The 19,655-nt window shown below is 26.8% G+C and overlaps 1 protein-coding gene and 2 long non-coding RNA genes across 4 annotated transcripts in view; 1 reads left to right on the top strand and 2 right to left on the bottom strand.

Annotated features, from left to right (window-relative positions):
- LOC107455167 (uncharacterized) overlaps positions 1-18,881 on the bottom strand; it is a 64,077-nt gene extending 45,196 nt beyond the window's left edge. The window contains exon 1 of the mRNA XM_016072642.4: positions 18,748-18,881. The gene's annotated coding sequence lies outside the window, so the exon portion shown is untranslated. The remainder of the gene's footprint in view (positions 1-18,747) is intronic.
- LOC147804312 (uncharacterized) lies at positions 3,413-7,658 on the top strand. Its single transcript, XR_015429399.1, has 2 exons — positions 3,413-3,715; positions 4,761-7,658. It is a non-coding gene; the product is annotated as an uncharacterized LOC147804312 (long non-coding RNA).
- Positions 10,085-12,806, bottom strand: LOC147804311 (uncharacterized). 2 transcript variants are annotated; one of them, XR_015429397.1, is made up of 4 exons: positions 12,398-12,639; positions 12,259-12,312; positions 11,907-11,953; positions 10,085-10,269 (listed from the first exon to the last, which is right to left on the bottom strand). It is a non-coding gene; the product is annotated as an uncharacterized LOC147804311 (long non-coding RNA). The 2 variants fall into 2 exon arrangements; XR_015429398.1 differs by lacking the exons at positions 12,259-12,312; positions 12,398-12,639 and adding an exon at positions 12,647-12,806.
- Positions 18,882-19,655: the final 774 nt, after the last annotated feature.

Genomic DNA, 19,655 nt, shown 5'->3' with positions numbered 1-19,655 from the left:
CAATATTTTTAATACGATATTACGATACACAAATTCCAAATTTCAGCAATCATTTTTTGACTAACTTTATTTTTACCGATTTCATCATAAATTCAACCGACGTTTAGATCGTTCTTTCGCAGTTACAACTACCTATTTCCATGCGATTTTTTAAAATCCCTTTTAAGTTTAATAAGATATTCTGACTAGTCAATCGCGTGTTTAATTAATCATTAATCACTTTTTGACGTGATTCATTTCTGCCGATTTAATCCTAATTCTCCTGTTATTATTCGGCAGTTATAACACCTTATTTTCGCAAAGATTTAACAATCTTGAAATTTTTAATACAATTATAAATCGTTTTACATTGAATCTTGAAGCTGAATCACACATTTAAATAATCACTTTTCAATGCGCTTTCTTTGTACCGATTTTATCATAAATCTGAAGGCCTTTTTTCAAATAGTTATTTCTACGTTTTCCTGCGTTATTTGTAAATCCCGTATTTTTACATTGATATTATAATGACAATTTAGTTTCAAATCGCGCATTTAAGTAATCACTTTTTAATGCATTTATTTGTGCTAATTCCATCGTGAATCCCAAGTTATTTTTCGGTTGTGAAAACATTGCATTTTAATATAGTTTTGAAAACCTTAATATTTTTATTACGATATTATGAATCTCGAAGTTGGATCGTACCATTAAATAATCCCTTTTCAACGCGGTTTTTATCGATGTATCGTAAATGTAAATGATTTTTATCCAAGTATTTCAGCTTTTCAACGTGATTTCTTCGAAAATGCCATATTTTTATTACGATATTATTAAGCACTCAAGGCTCAAATCGTCAATTTGAATAATCACTTTTTGACGCATATTATTTGCGCCGATTTCCTCTCAGTTAATTTTATATCCTTTTTTTTTTTGTTTTTTTTTTGCAATTATTTCTTTCTATTTTTGGCAGTTATTGTTTCGCATTCCGACATAGTTATTTTAAAAATTCGATATTTTTATTATGCATTCGAATTTTTATTTGCACTGATTTCATTGTAAATTTAAGTATTTTTTTAATCTACTTTTCTTTGCAATTATTTCTATGTTTTTCAGCGTGGTTTTGACGATCCCGTTATTTTAACTACTAATCTCTAGTCGTGCTTTTAAATAGTCACTACTTGATACAATTTATTTCGGTGCAATTGCATTGTAAGTCAAGGTTATTTTTTCATCTTTTTTATGGAGACGAAAGTGATTTGGTCGAATAACTGAATATTCGGCAATAAAAATCGGCCAAATTCCATATATTTGGGGCCAAATGGCAAAATTTTTAGCAGTATTTAAACCGAAATTTCAATGCTAAATATAATATTTTCTAGGAAAGCGTATTCATAAAACAACGTTAAAAATTTAGCCTATCGGAAAAGCTTTTGAAAATGCTGCCCTCGCCTGAAAAGGTTCATAAAAATTAAAGATTGCATTCGAAAGCGAAACTGAGAAAAGAAAAATCTTAAAACTCGAAAGAAAATTTTAAAGCTGTACATCTTAGTTTTCCAATTACCATATTTCCAAGAAAAAGTGAATAATAAAGTCTAACAGAAACACCTTTAAAAGTTGTTGCCTTATAATAAAAACGCCGATAAAAGCAAGAGCTTTTCTTTTCTTTTTGTTTTCTTTTGTTTAAAGAATAAGCTAAATTGAAACAAAAACAATAAACTTTCTTTACTTTTAAAATGAAAATCTATTTTAAAATTAAAATCTAATAATGAAAATTTCAATTTTTGTAATGCCGTATTTTTAGAAAACATTGCTATAAAATAAAGTTTATTATAAGCGTTTTTTAAAAAATGCTGTGTTATGATAATACGCTAATAAAAATAAAAATGAATTTAAAAAAAAAGCAGAACAATGTTCTGTTTCTAAAACAAAACTTTCATATTGAAAATTATACTTTTCTATGTTACCGGCTATCCATATTACAGTACACGAAAAAATTGACAATAAATGAAAGGCAATCTGAAATCTTCTTTTAAAATACTGCTGCGCTATAATAAAAACAGAAAAATAGCAAAAATGACACAAACGAGAAAAAAACAATCGTTCTCAATTCTTAGAACTAAAATTGTCGAAAAAATTATGAAACTGACTTGCCTGAATATACATATATTTAAAAAAAAAAAAAAAAAAAAGTATGAAAACTTGTGGTTTAGTATGAAGACGTCTAGTTTCGATTCTTCAAATTTCGTTTTTGCATTTTTCTGTCAGATGATAAATTTGCAAGCTCATGAACTTTCATTTAAACCTATTTTATTTGTACATTCTACAAATATATTACCAAGTTTACTGATAAAAAAAGTTAGAGCTTAGAGCACTAATGTTTAATTAAATATTTATATTTTTACCGTCCAAATGTCTAAGTACACGTGCGGCCCTTCGTTAATCTACCTACTGCGCGAGTGGCCCATCTCTCAAAAAGGCTGTGCATCCCTAACTTACACGCTCGATATTTTTATACTTTGTTGCCAATATGAAAAGAAATGAGGACTTTCTTTGTCGCCGTATAAGAGAAATCTATATATAAAAGATATCTGGATAAAATATTTTAATCGAATTTTGCAGGAGTTGGAATTCTTCTAATTTATAAGGACAGACCAGGAGGCGACTGGCAAAAAAATGAAATAAAAAATAACGAAAAAAAAAGATGATGCATTAGAAAAAAGAAAAGAAAACGAAAGCACACTTTACAAGTATACAATTTAATTAAGAAAATTAAATATTTTATGCGACTCCTATTCTAGATGATAAAGAAGGAAAAAAAAATTCGAGCACTTCATTTTAGTAGCATTTCCAGAAAAACGCTGATTATGAGTGACTTAGATGTAGGATGACGATTTATCAATAAGAACACGCTACTTGAAAGGCAGTGTTATAGTAACCATAGTAACATCCAAACTACTCAAGATTTCGGTGCAAGAAAAAGTGATGATGAAGAGAAAAACCGTTCGATTTGCTCCTCCAAATTCAGAAAAAAATCAAATTAAAAGTCAATAGAATTTTCTTCTATCGCTAAATCAATGGATATAAGGATTTAAATTTAATAAATATAACGATGAGCATATAAAAATTAATCGTTTAAAAAACATAATTATTCACTGGGCACAATGATTTTTTTTGGTTGCATGAAATTTTTTTAACAGATCTTAGAAACTTTCGTATCGCTGCTTTCAAATCTGCAATCGGTTTAATTCTCTAAGCTAGATTTTTTTAAAAGCATTTTTAGTCAATATTTTGTTGAAATGTACAAGTTTAAAAACAATTTAACAAGTTTTAAAAAAAATATGTATCAGAGGGTCACATCAGTTATGCGATAAACTTCTAGGAGAGTTAAGGCACATCATCTGGATTAAAACTGCATAGGAACCAGGGCCCGGAAGCACGATTCCAAACCGTAATGTTCCCAATCCTTAAGACGGGGAATATGCAACTTTTTCCCTCTTTCTCGGGAATACGAAATTCTAAGCAATGACGTCAGAATAAAATAGGTTTGTGCGCATGTACCTCTTCTGGAAAAGTCGCAGCATGTTGATATACAGCTTCGAAATGTGCGAAGCTGAAATCGCCATGCCTGAAACAACTATTTATGTCATTTTCATTAAACAAAAGAAGAGAATCTGCTAATTTCCTTGGTTGGAGTATCGACACATTAATTTAATAAAGAGTTCGTGAGTGATGCTAGGTAAGTCTAATTTTCTTAAGAGTACCGATGGTTCTTTTCGCGCCAAACTGTGAAGTTTTAACGCTTTTACTTTTGTTAGTTTTTCATTTAAAAACCTTTCACAGATAGATACTAAGTGAAATTACGTTCAATATGTAAATAAACAGTTATGATAGGTATGTTGAATTATTAAAAATATATGTTCTTAGTAGTTATAGCTTTGGCTCCGTTACGAATATTATATTAAGTTATAGAATTTTTTATTTATATTACTTTATAAATTCTTATTGAATTTGATTTGTACTGTTAATAAGTATCCTTCCATTAACAGTCATATGCATAATTCATGTCATTGAGCAGCTCTAATGCGACGTAAATAAAGTACCTAGTAATTATTAATCTCTTCTTAACAAAATATCGTGCATGACTTTAGTTTTCGGCATTATTTTTTCTAATCAGTTAATAATATAAACAATTGTATCTATTAATTTAATTTTAGTTGCATGGAGAAAATTTTTTAATAAACAATACATTTCTAGTGACAAAATATGTAACATCTTACATCAGGCACATCTTAGTTTTAAAACATCTTTCAATTTCACAATGTATAGAAATAGATAATTTAATATTTGTTGTTACTATTATTTTTTGTTTTGTTGCTACAGGAAGAATTATGGTACTTATGTATTTCAGGTGCAATAAATAAGTAACCAAATTATTTGTGGTGTTTAATTAAATGTGGATAATGGGAAACATAATAGAAAGATTGTGTTAATAGTGGTTTTCTGACTCCAAAGATTGATAATTAACAATATAATCCTTTTTAAAATTTATCGTTTCTAACAAAATATTCTTCAGTTTCCTAAGTGTCAAAAATATTTAAATTTTAATGTTATTAAAATTGTTTAAAAATCGTGATTTATCCTAAATCGGTTCCTTATAGTAAGTACCTACCTAATTAAACATAGAATTTCTAGTAAATAAAGTTTGAGTATATTTATTCGTTAAACAGATACCCCTTCCACTGGATGCTTATGGCCTCACTTTCTTTTTTTTAAATTTTCAGCTACATTTATGCAGACAGCTTTCTATTTGATGAATGAGATGATTTTTCTACTGTAGAGAGGATTCTTATCCAGAAACTAATTTTGATATCTAAATTATGGACAGTGGCTAAGCTGAACTACATATCACATGGCATCTTCAGTGAAATCACCAGTGCAATTAAGACAATGACAAAGGCTAGTAATAGATCATCAAGCAAGGTTTTAACTGATCTTCCAAGTAACCTCCCTAGACCAGCGGCTGCTACTAACTATCATTTATCATAGGTTTCATAATATTTTACAATGCTCTACATTATTTATGGACATCTTAAGTCTTTCTTTTCTTTTTGAAAAAAAGAGCTGTGATAATAGACTGTAATTTATTGTACTTAAGGATTTTCATTTCTTAATATTTTGAAATTTCTGTTACCTTTATATTTTTCAAACAATTGATATATAAAACCTGTATTCATGAAAATGTCTTTCATAAATTAAATTTTTTTGTAAAATAATCTCCATGCTTAAAATATCTTAGTATTATGCATTAAAATTTTGTGAAATATTATATTTAATCATATTTTATAAAAAATAAAAAAATTCATTGATGTCTTAATCAATTTTGTGTTAAAATAGTGGTCACATATAGTAGTAACTTAAACTAATTTCTTTGTCTGTGAAAATCATTGACTATTTTAACAATGCTCATTCGAAATTGCTGCAAAATTTATGCAAATATTTAAAAAATTAGACGAACAGTAAAGACATATTGAACACTTGTTGAATTCAGTTGCATACAACAACGAGCCAGTTGCCCAGCACATTGCAGGTTCAAGTGAATTTGTTTTGTATGCCTGTGCTTGATTGTATTTAGTTTTATATTATTTTAAAAAAAATGATCATGGATTTTACTCGTTTATTTGACATGCTGCGCTATTGATTTGAATTCTTTTTCTTAGTTGCTTGAAATTAACATAATTTGATATTCTACATAGCAAAATTTTTTCCTCGTTTTATCTGGTACATAAGTTTTTTTAAAAAACAAATAGGATTAATTTGTATTGACATGCTTTAATGCATTGAAATTCACTTAATTTGATTTTAACTGTATATAGCAAATGTTTACCTCATTTTTTTATCTTGTATAATTTTTACAAACCATCCAAATCCAAAAAATATCCATTTGATTTTTCTACTATGCCTATCAGTCAGCTTACTAAAAGGCATATAATGTATTAATTATTAGTCGAAGGGGAAAAATGCTATAGGGATAATAAATTTTTAAAATTATATTTGGCAGATCAAGTTAATTACTGCTAGTTTCTTATTTCCCTAGGTGTAGATAATTTTTTTTTTTTGGTCTGTATGCATTATTCAAGTGTTAAGTTCTATGTTTGATCTGAGTATGAGACCAGAAAAAATTCAAGTTTTCTTAATACCCTTGATTCATAAAGTTATTGTCAGGGGTGAAAGCGAGACGGAAAAGAGGAAAGGCTGGTAGTAAAACCATTTCAGTTATAGCTAGTTTTGGGGAGGAGTTTACTTATTCTTTCTTTAAATTTTTCAACAATATCTACTTTATCTTGGAAAAGAAGCAGTTTCATATATATGCCAGAATTATAAAAGAAATCTTGATAGTTACAGATATTTCATTTTTTTCGAAAAAAATGCTGGAAAGAAATGTTTTACGTACCAGGTTTTTCTCTTTTTCGTCCTGCTATATAAGGGCTTTCACCCATGGTTATTGTTTTAATTGTACTATTTTTAATTATTGATTTCAATTCAATAAGTTATTGATTATTATTTCTTCAAAGCTTTGAGGTTTAAGTAAAGTTATTTCACCTGTGCATATTACAAAATGTTTAAGTTTATTATATTGTTTATAAAATAAGAGATCTCAGATGTGCTTTGAAATCAGTCCCCATTGATAATAATTGCAATTACTAAAATATATAATAATTTATTAAATTGTTATTATTTACATAATTAATTGTTATATTTGACAGTAGCATTATTTAAACTTCATTTACAAATTCAAATTTATTCTGTTTCAAGTATTGAATAAATTTGTTAATTTTTATTTTCTGTTCTTTATGAGGATATAAGATTTTTTCTTCAGTAATATTATTAAAATTGTATTTCCAAAATTCTGTTTTCATCTAGTTTTCAATATTTATTTTAACTGCATTTTATGGTTTAGAATATTTTATGAAAAAGTATATTTACATTGTTTAGCAATTAGCTTTTTCTATAATTCTAGTATTACATGCTTTATAATAGTTTCATAATCCACAGTGGGTATTGAATATTGTTTTAGTGCTTTTGAAATAAAAATTATTTAGTTAAAAAACTAGGGTGCTTTTTTTAGATTTTTTTTTGCTATACATAACAAAGTTAATACCTGTATTTGAAATGTAACTGAAAGCTTTCTAGCATTATGTTCTTTAATATAAGAATAAAATTAAATAATTTTTAATGGGCATTTTGGTAGCTTTTTCTTGAGGGATTATAAATATTTAGTTCACTGGAATTGTTCAATTTAAGGTTATCTTTCAAGAATTGTAGTTTTTATTCTATTTAATGAATTTGTTTTAATTTATAGCTCATAATGTAAATTTCACTGTCTAAGATCGGCAAGTCCTTTTTAATAAATTTTAAACTTTGTAAGTTAGGAATTCTGCAACAATTTTTGATTAAAAATAAAACTTGACTTTAGCACAAATAAAATATGTTGAATAATAATGTTTTTTTCCTCCATGACCCTATCCTTACATTTTTTGGTCCCTGGTGATCTACAAAATAACAAGTGTTAATTTTTGATTTCTGGTGGAAAAATATATAAAATGTAAGAAAGTTTAGATGAACAAACTTTATCCTGCCTTACCGAATAGAAACTCAGTTTTCCACAGCGTTTTTTTTTTTTTTCGAACTCTACAAATCTGTTTTTTTTAAAAAAAAAAAAACAATCCATAATAGCATTCCATAATTGTTATATTCTTTTCCTCTTTTATCAATTATGCAAAAACATGAAAAGCTTTCTAAGACTTAAAAATGTAAATTGGATGCAATAAAAAAATTTTTTTTTGTGTTTAATGAAAATAAGTAACGTTTGTTAAAAGTAAATATTATAAATAAAAAATGTTTCGATTGAGTATAGATCTTGTATTTATCCTTTTTGAAACCTTTATTTTCATGTACTGTTGCTTTCATTGCATAAGTCTTAATTTAAGACCATCAGCATTAACACTTTTTTTTTTTTTTTTTTAAAAAAAACTTGATATCTTAAAAAAAAAACTGTTTAATGCCATGATTGTAGAATATTCTATTTTACTGGCTTACAACTTGCATCTTCACACGCGAAGTCACACTAGTCAAATTAATATATTTAAACCTATTCTTTTCAAAATTAACTAATTTTTTTGTTACACTTTTTTTAAACATAAAATTTGTTCACTTAATAACTTTGTGTTAATAGTATCATATTATGGATTCACAAACTTTTGTTTCTTTCCAACTTAAATTTTAATTTAAAAAACCGTAATGTTCTATAGCCATTTCCTTTCTGATGAGATAATTAAATACATAAATTAATTTCAATCCTAACCAAAAAAATCTTAATAAATACAACAAATTCTTCTAATTACAAGGAAATATTAAATCTTTTTAAATCAATCTTTTGGTTATTTTCTGCTGATATTTGGGTAGCTCTCTGCTTTAAAGTTTAAATGGTAGACTATTAGTTCCCCCCTCCCCAGATATATGAATGAGTTATTTGTTCAAAATATATTTTGAAGATTATATTTCAGCTTAGTATAAGTTTGAAGTATTATTTGAAATAAATTTTTTATTAATAATTCAACATTATGAAATATCATTCCCTCGCTCGCAACTCTTACCAGTTACAAATGCAAAAATTTTTAATGCTTTGTCGTTCAACCTTTACACCTGTAATGCTGTTACTATAAATAAAATTGGTCAAAGTTTCTGGTCTTTAAATAGGTTTCATATTGAGCAAGAAATTTGAAACTCATATTTTATATTCCCTCACTCATAATGAATGATTCAAAATATTTCAAACTTAAGTAACTATTATTTGTATAAAAACGGTGCACATGTTCTTCAAAACCAACTCAAAAACAAATATCAGTAAATTGGGACAAGTTTTTTAGTGCATAAAAATGAAAAAGCAAATTGGAAGTTTTAAAATATCCTATAGTGAGATACATATTATTTTAATTTATTTATGGGAAAAAAAAACTTCAGAAGCAACTAATGCTATTCAACACTTAATGCAAGGTTACATTCTTTTGATGCGATTATTTTATACAGATAATTAATTTTTTTAAAACGCACTAACTGTTTTTTTATTTCCCATCATGCTAATAGTTTAAGAAAATATTTTAATGTATTCACAGGAATAAACTTCATAAGCAAAAAATGTTTATTTCCACATTCCCTAACTGAATGACATTCTGAGACGCCTTTAAAAACATAAGAATCAATTACAAGTTAAAAAAGATATTCATAAGCAATTTTATTTTAAATTACTAAACCTAATTAAACTACTAATTACTTCCTAAAACAATAATTTTCACACTTAAGAAATCTCTGACATAAATCTTTATCGATGTTATCTTATCACTATTTGAAAATAGCGTATATGTACTGAGATTTACTAGTTTCAATCACAAATCTTCAGTGTTAATAGTGTAAGATTATTAATTTTGCGCAACCAAACCTATCATTTTTATCTATTGTAATACAGCTGTATTATCTCATGTGTATAATTAAGAGAAAAAGTTTTAACTAAATTACTCCAGACTAGGTTAAGCTGTAATATCCATACGCCTACATTAATATATATGAAAATTAAACCTTTCCATTTCAAATACCAAACCTAAACAATTTGTTTATTTCTGTTCATGTACTCAATAAATGAGGGAGCATTAAAGTTCCCATTCTTGCAGTCCTTGTGCTGAAATATTTAAGAAATTATTTTACTTTTTTAATCATTTATTTTATTAATGTTTTTTACTTTATTGTTTATTTTAACATGTGTTAATTTATTTTTTATAAGTTTATTTCAATGTTAACTCAATTCATTAATTAAATATTTGAGAAATGTCTCAAGATTCTATTTCATTTCTTATATGCTTGTTTGAATGTTTACTAAATTCAGTTTAACTTAAAAAACTATTGAGAAAGAAAAAAAGGTTGCAAGAAAAAAAAATCAGATTTTTTACTCATATTTATGAATACAAATGTAATTGTTAGTTGCAGCAATTGGTAAAATACCATAAAATAAATAAATGTAGGGTTTATTTAAGAATTAAAATAAAATTAGAAATCAATTAAATAAATTTTTATTTCTAAAAGCATTTGCAAAACATTTTTAGCACAAAATGGTATAAAAGACAGATATAAAAACCCTCTATAATATATACCTAGAACAAAATAACTTTGTATCTGCTGTATAATAGAAGAAAGTTCCAAAGAAAATCTCAGACTCTACACAACACTTTTTCCAAGAATCTGAAACAAAAATCGTGCACTAACTTAAATTACAGTACATTTTAAAAATAAAATCACTTTGAAAACATCATAGCAACTGAATTTTTGATGAAAAGTTTTCTACAAATTATGTATTAGATAAAACTATAGTTGGGGTTACGACAAAACCTTAAGTCAGAAGGTTAGCTTAATATCTAGACGTTTTCAATAATAAAAAGTAAATTAAATCAACAGAAAACGTGCCCAGGGATAAAAAAAAGTTTTTCAGAAATATTCTAAATATATATATGTATATACAAAGGAATTAATATAAGGAACGATTTAGAGATAGATATTTCAGATTTTAGTCTTCCATTTATGTGCATTATAAAATTACGGAAATGAAGCTTCAGAAAATGTAAAGCCTGTTTTAAATTATAGATAAACGCACAAATAAAGGGAATTCCTAAAAGCATGTCAAATCATTCCTTGGAATGTAAAAGCACATATTAAACATTCACAGCACAAGATAATTCTACTATATTTTACAATAAATTAATTTGCTGCAATATCCTTTAATTAAAAAAACAACAACATCAGTTTGCATCTTAATTATACTTTTTGCATTTGATTATATGAAAAAAAATTTTAACACACATTTCCTAAGTACAGATTACATAATTTAATGATTTTATTGGGTATACATAATTGTTTATTAGAATTAATAAATTAAAAGTAGACAAATAAATTATTCCAATAACGAACAAACAATTACAATGTGCATGCACATTTCATTAATATATGTTAATACATATAATATTATCTTCCATCTTCACTACAAAATCATCTTTGCTAGTTTATTTGTATCATAATCTGTTAACAAAATTTAGAGTACTAAAATAATTTTTACTTATACATTCTTATGGGAATATGTATAGTTTCTGATTTATATTTATTAGAGAAATAGTAAATTTTAAAGCACAACTTAATTTCATAATTTAAAAAGAAAAAAAATATTTGAAACTTAATTTTAACATATAAAATTTGCTAACTTCTCCTTGTAGGTTTAAGCTATATCTTCTTGATAAACTCTGGATAGTATTGAAATCAACAGATATCTGATTTTTCAACAACCGTCTGAAAAATCAGAGGTCTAAATACTGAAATATCAGATATCTGAAAATACTTATTGGTCGCCAAGACCATGGAACCAAGTTATAAGCTACAATATAACAACCAAGATATAAGCTACAATAATACACCTAGGTGAAAAAAATAAATATCTAGGTCATAATAATAACAATACATCCAGTAGTATACTGAAATCATTATCAATAACACAAAAAATTAAAATGATAACATTATGACGAAAACAATGATATCTTAAAAGGTGAAAAATATCATTCGGTACCAAAGATATTGACAGATGTTAAAATAACATAAATTATTAAGGTTGGAAAGCCTAGAAATTTATGATTAAATATTATATTATATATCATAAAAAAATTTTACTTTAAAGAAATCATTAGGCGTGTTAATTTAAACTAAATGAAAACTATCCAAGTAAAAAAAATATCTGAATGACAAACTTTTAATAATAAATTCTGATATTTTATAACTTGAGGGATATGCAATAATCATTTTAAATATCAATGAAAAAAAACTTATAATTTAATTACCTCTTATGACTAAAACCAACCATTGCTCCTTCCATCTCCACCTGCATCTGAAAGGTAAACAAAACAAAAAAAAAGGATTTAATGCTTATTATTGCACGCTAAATAATAATAATGCTCTTTTAAATATATATATTTTATTATAATAAACATTCTATTCTGATTATTAATAATAAAACAGTCTTCTGTTTAAATAACATAGTTCTGAACCAAAACAACTGGTTTTATCAGTTGCTGCTGAAGTAATTTTTTTGTTTTTATAACAAAACTCCCATATATATCAAAATTAATGACGTGAACAAAATTTATAAGAGCAATTTAAATTTTAATATATATAATTATTCATGTAGCCTACATTAGTGCTATATCTACAGTAACTTCTCTTCCTGTTAGTAGTTTTATCTCTTCTCTAAAGAATATAAACTTAAATTTAACAATTTGCACAACAAAATTAAGCTATCTAAAAATTTACATATTGCAATTTAAAACTTTACGTTTTGGGGACATAACAGAAAAACGTAACACCACAGCATTATTCAAACCTTTGAATACTGCATTGCAGACACGTGTAACATTTAAGCAATGAATGCAGGGAAAAACTAATGGCACACACACTATAGCGATATATATGGGGTATTAGATAAACAGTCAAAGCAAAACAATTAATTAAAACAGAAAATATATTAGAAATTTATTAGTTGTAATCACAAACAAAAGTTTAATGAAAATGATAAATTACTTACTTCACTGCATTATTAATTCACAGTTTCGCGTTCTCCAGTTTCAACGGAAAATAACAAATAATAATGGTTGTAAAGCTTTGCAGATTCCCGCCACAGCACAGCGTCACAAGACAGTACATGGCATGTTGCGCGCGCACAATTTTATTCTGACGTCATTGCTTAGAATTACGTATTCCCGAGAAAGAGGGAAAAAGTTGCATATTCCCCGTCTTAAGGATTGGGAACATTACGGTTTGGAATCGTGCGGCCCGGAACTGTCGCTGTACGCCCCAAAGGTGCTTCCTACATAATGAATTGTTCCTTTGTGTACTTCTGAACAAGCACTAGGGAAGCGCCCCTAGCAACATACGACGACTTTTCCGGGCATGGCTTCTTATGTACTTTTAAACCTGATAATGCACCCTAACTCTCGTTGTCATAATATTTAATCGGTATCATGTTATACACAACGCTTTTAAAATGGAACATTTCGACAAAAACTAGACTAAAAATGTCATTTTGAAAAAGAAAACTGCAGCTTTAAAAGCAAAACTGATACCAGATTTGAAATTACCACACTTGAATTAAGCAAGGTCAAGTATTTGCAACCAAAAATTTATTCCCCAGTAATTAATCTTAAATGTTACAAATTTTGTGGTATTGGATTTAGTTATTGTAATGCATTCGAAATATTGCTTTTTTTTTAAAGCATTTTTGTTTCAAAAAGTTGTTTATTTCAAATTCTTACAAGATACAAGTTTATTTGAAAACTACATTGAACTTTCATCAAACTATAGATAACCGAATAAACCGAACTTTTGAAAACTTTTTAAATTAAAAACACTGGAATTGAATAAGAAGAATTGTTTAGGTCAGTGTGTTGCAATGTTTTTTCATAATAAGACAATAAATGATCAAGCTTCTCTTGGTGGGTATCTCCTCCTCTGCCATATAAAGACAGAAATTTAATGAACGATATAAGAATCAAGAATTTTTGAAAGAGCAACCTACATCAAAAACATAATCATGATAAATTTTAAATATTATAAATTTTTCGGTATAGAACTCACAAGGGGTGTACGCATCTCGAAAATTCCTATTAAACAAAGTTAAGCTTAACTTTGCAAAATGATTGATTGCCCAAAGAAATCATTTTGACTGCTTTTTAATTTCAATTAGAAAAACAATGATGTATATAATGACACAATTTCTTAGAGTTTTGTATTATTTTTTTAGTGTTAATATTTAATAACAGCTTGTTATATAACTGTAAATAATATAAAAAAATATAAAAAATTAATTTTAAACAAATTTCTTTACACATTTCACAATTTTCTAGTCATTTTGACTGCTTTTGGGCAATATACTAAGTTTCAGTCTTTCTAGTGTTAAATTAAAGAGTATGTTTAAAAACTAAATTAGCCACTAGATCTGCCCCTAGGATAAAATATATCCCATTAAAGTTTTAGTTAATTTACTTTTAAATTGCAAAAACTTAATAGCTGATTAATGTTGTTACGGTTTCGTTGTCCGCCTTCTACCAGAGATATCAAAGGGTTCAAATCTCAACTTGGGATGATTGAATATTATCTCTAATTTTCTTTTCTAAAAATGATTGATAACTAGTTAATATGTTTTATTCAGTTTATAAAATAGTACAATTTGAATTTAAAATTTAAATTAAAATTTTGTAATTTTTTGAAAATTGCGAAATTAAACTAAAAAATTTAGTTTAAAAATTTTGTAATTAAAAATTTTAATTTAATTTTGTATTTTTTAAATAATCATTTTTAAATTAATACATTAAAAAAATGTTTTTTTTTAAAGTAATATATTTTAATTAAAAAATAAAAAAACTAAATGTCTTTTGATTTTTTGTTTTTATAAATTTAATTTTATTGAAAGAATTAAATTAAATTAAAAAAATAACAATTTATAAATTGAATAAAATATATTAAATTGTTATCAACCTTTTCATAAAGGAAAATTATAGTTTAAATTCCAGCTAGAATTTGACCTCCGAACCATTTCCAGCTGCAAGCAAACCCCCTATTTCAGAGGTTCCCAATTTTTTTAGGCTGCGGAACCCTAAATAATCAGCCTTCTTTCGGTGGAACCCGGACTTAATAAATGAAGTTTATTAAGAGCGTTAAACCTATAAAAGACTGTCTTTTTTTTAAATATTTAATAAGGACTAGGAAAATATTTAATTATTAATAATCTTAAATTATGTTTCATGTCCAACAATTGAATTTGCAATCCATGTGTTACATTTAATCTAGTTATGGAATTGTTTTAGGTGTATACATAAGCTGAAAAGGAATAAAATAAATCACAATATGGTGTGCCCCGAAATAAAAACTTAATATTAGTTTTTAATTATGATTTGAAAAGCGTAATGGGGAATAGTAATGCAGTATTTTATAAATGCTTGTTCTTTTTATAATTTGCTCGATATATTGTTATTAGTAGAAATATTATATTTTCTTTCAAAAATACCATTATTTCTTTGGCATTTCACTTAAAATAATTTCATAAAGGCAACCGAAAGGTTAAATAAATTATGAATTATAGGTTGGATCTAAATATAAAATGAGGTTTTAAATCTCATCACTAGTTATAAAAACTACCAACTATCGGAACTCCTTTAACTCTTTAATGGAGTCCAAGGGGAGTTCCGCGGAACACCATTTGGAAACCGCAGCCCTATCCGTTACACCACGATTTTCCATCAGCTGGAAAGTTTCTTTCAATTAAAACTAAATGAACTGAAACTGTAATGTACGTTCTCTTCAAGCATTTTGTTTCAAAAAGTTGTATATTTCAAATCTATACTAGATAAATGTTTATTTAATAACTAACATGGACTTTCATCAAACAATAGATTACAGAGAATATGAAGTGAATTTTAGAAAACATTTTCATTAAAAAGCGTTGGAATTGTGCAAAAAGCATTCATTTTACTCTTATTTTTAATTGTTCACTTATTATTGTTTTATTTATTTTATTTCTTATTTATTTTATTCATTATTTATTTTATTTTATTTATTTATTTACTTTTGTCTATAGAAATAAATGATCAAAATTTTTCTGTCGGTACCCCGACTTTATGATATTCATTAGCAGTTACGAATATATTAATTAAGGAAAGGCTACTAATTACGTCGAAAATATTTAGTAGTTTTGAATTTGTTCTTAGTATATGCATAAGATAAGAATAAATAAAATAAACGCTGTTATTTATTTTTTTTTTAAAATAAACTGTAATGAACACTGTGCACGGTTATAAGAGAAACATAATTCTATGGTGTTTAATTCGGTAATAGAATTTTGAATTGAAAAGTTTCATAAGAAATTCATTAAGGATTTGTTTTCATAAGAGCATACACTTTTTCTTTTTGAATTTATTCATTTTTTTCTTTTTTTCGCTGCAGAAAAAATATATTTTTTCAAAATTTTGAAATCTCTATTTTTATTGGCACTCTACTTAAACAATGGAAATAATCAAAATATTACGTAAATTATGTATTACTAGGAGGCTTCACCCCCTGTTCGCTGGCGCTCGCCAACCCCCAGAACTGCTTTGGCAGTTCATTTCGGATTGCTTCGCAATCCGATGCTCGCTTTGCTCGCTCATTGAATACGTTCTTAACGTCTAGCTTTTGTATACTTTTTTGAACACTGAAGTTCCGAAAACTTTTCACTGTAGAAAATTCTAAACCTGTGCATTTCAATATTAATTTGAAATTGCAAACAGTTCACATATTTTTCTTAATCACACTATTCTAAATTTCAGTTGTTGAGAAAAGTAACTGTTGTAAGTTTTGTTTTAAAGTCTTTCCCACCAGAGGGCTAAAACCATGTGTTGTAAAACAATATGAAATAGTACTGAACGCCGGATGTAAAGCATCGGCTTCGATGAAGATAATTTTGTGAGAATTGTTTTGATAATTCGGTGAAAATTCACCCGATTAGACATATGATGCTCACTACGTGCTCTTGCGCGCCGAAGCCTATCAATTAAAATATATTAGCGTTTTATATAATATAGATTAGCCTAAGGCTCCTGTACTATCAGAGCTGACCTATCAAGCAATATTGGAGCAAAAAAGTTCACAAGTTAACGTTATGTTAGTATTGTGCTTATGTTAGCTCTTTGGAGCAAAAATAGATTATGAGTCGGCCTGTCTAATTCAGGGGCTCTAGTTTAGCCATATGATGCTCACTACGTGCTCTTGCGCGCCGAAGCCTATCAATTAAAAATGAAAACTGTTGCCAACGCGAGAAAAGAAATATCATCGGTTTTATTGATACATACGTATTAGCGTTTTATATAATATAGATTGGTTGGGTATAGATATTATTACAGATTTCCAAATATCAATAAAAAGATCCAACTATAGGAGCCCCTGTGATCCTACCATGGAACCCCAGGGTTCCACGAAATACTTTACGGAAACCGCTGCTTAAGAGAATTGATTTTAATTCTTTAAACTTAATTTCTGTATTAAAGGGTAAAAATCAATTTCACGAAATACTTTGAAGCAAAATTATAACTTCATTCACAATACCAAATTAACAAATTGATTTCTCTCATTTATGACACTTATCCTATAAATTATGACACTTCTAAAATATGATTGATTATAAAAATCTAAACTTTATGCCCCAGTAAATCAAAAAATTTTGAATGATGACTATCGTGCATTTCACTTAAGTTATATTATATTTCAAGTAAACAAAATTTAATTTTATTATAATTTAAGTAAAATTAAGTTATGAAATAAAAAATTGACTGGCCTCGTTAACAACATTTATCATATTAATTACGACACTTCTAAAACAAGATTGACTAAAAAATATGAAACTCTATGTCCTATCAGATCAAAATTCATTTAATTCTGAATATCGTACATTTTACTTAAATTATTTATCATTGAGAACAAAGTTTCAGGAAACACTTTAAAGCAAAATTGTTGCAATCACGTTTAGAATAATGGAATACCAAATAATTGGTCTCAATCAAAATACTTATCATATGAATTATAATATTTCTAAAAATATGTTTCATTAAAAATATTTTAAACTTTAAAGTCTCAGTAGATCAATATCTATTTAATGATGACAACCGTACATTTTACTTAATTTATATATCATAGAGGACAAAATATCACGAAATACTTTGGAGCGAAATTATTGCAAGTACGTTTAGAATAATGGAATACCAAATAATTGGTCTCAATCAAGATGCTTATCATATGAATTTGGATTTTTCTAAAATATGTTTCATTAAAAAAATATAAAACTTAATGTCTCAGTAGTCAATATTTATTTAATGAGGACTACCGTACATTTTATTTAATTTAAATATCATTGAGAACAGAATATCATGGAATATTTTGAAGCAAAATTGTTGCAAGTAAATACCAAATAATTGATATTGATTGAATTGCAATACCAAATAATTGTCGCAATCAAGATACTTATCATATGAATTATAATATTTTTAAAAAATATTTAATTAAAAAAATATTAAACTTTATGTTCCATTATATTTATTTCATGATGACTAACTTACAATTTTACTTAATTTATATATCATAAAGGACAAAATATCACGGAATACTTGGGAGCAAAATTGTTGCATGTGCGAATCGAATAATAAAATGCCAAATAATTGGCCTCAATCAAGATACTTATCATATGAATTATAATATTTCTAAAATATGTTTGATGAATTAGGCCCAGTAGATTATAATTCATGTAATTATTACTACCTTACATTTAAATAGTGTTTTACACAGAACAAAACCAATATAAGCAAAATTAATGCTGCAAGTAAATTTAAAAAACTAATTTATAAAATTTAATGATTACATACTATGGCACACATTAAATATGTTTCAGAAACAGTTTTTACTTAAAGCTAATTTGATTAAATGTGTCAAATCTAAATTCTTACATGATTAAGATAAACTAAATAATCACAATCATACATCTAAATCAAATTAAGTACTAAAAATAATTAAGTTAATTTTTCAAAATAGTTTGAACGATAATTCTGTCAGTTATTTAGAGAAAATATCGAAAAGTCGCTGAGATAAAATTAAAGAAAATCTTACTCTTTATTAGCAAAGCTGACCGCTCTAAGGGAAGGAAGAATATCGAACGGAACAGAAGCCGCCATGACAGGCGCTGCTCGAGTGAGATCATGGAGAGCGAACGATTTCAGAAGCAGAAAGATCGTTTGGCGTCTAATATTTGAGCGCATGCTCATTCGATTAAAAAATGATTTTATTTTAAAATTTTGAAATGAGTTGATAAAGGGCGAAATTTAGTTACTTATTATTGGAATAAATTTCAAATTTTAACTTTACGCGTATAAAAAGCATAAAAATAATTTTGAAGAAGGGAAAAAGAGAGACACATTTTCGAATTTGAATTATAAAAACATGAAACATTAGTAAAAATTATGGAAATAATCAAACATTTTCTTAAGAAGAATTTTGAAAAAAAAGGGAAATATCTTTTCGAATTCGATCGAGTGATAAAAACGTCGAACATGTGCAGAACGTGTAATTATGGAAATCATAAAAAAATAAAATGGAAAGTAAAATTTTCTCAATTTTCTTGTGGGATTAAAAAAAATCATTAGATTAGAGGAGTTTATTTATTTATTTTTATCAGATCAATAACTAACATTATTTTTAACCATTTTATGATAATTAGTGGTTAACCCGGAAGTCCCTACAATATTTAAAACGGTTATTGAGTAATAATTAGAATAAAATTCATTTGTTCAATTTTGCCTGTCCTTAAGGACTGTATAAAATGCGAGAAACCTTATATCGCAAATTTTTTGTCCCCTCCATAAGTAATTTAAAATTTTAAGTATAGAAGAAGTGTGTTCAGGCAATACCTCCTAGATTGAAGAAAGCCAAAGGACGGAAAACGATGACTCATACAGTTAGGCCCAGATTTGCTGATCACTTCTGACGAAGCTTCTCTTTTTCCCTTCTGTTTCTCGACA

This window comes from Parasteatoda tepidariorum, chromosome 9 (genome assembly GCF_982258835.1).
Source record: "Parasteatoda tepidariorum strain Cologne lab strain chromosome 9, Ptep-v5.0, whole genome shotgun sequence".
Taxonomy (NCBI): domain Eukaryota; kingdom Metazoa; phylum Arthropoda; class Arachnida; order Araneae; family Theridiidae; genus Parasteatoda; species Parasteatoda tepidariorum.
This window is presented reverse-complemented; position numbering and strand designations above follow the sequence as displayed.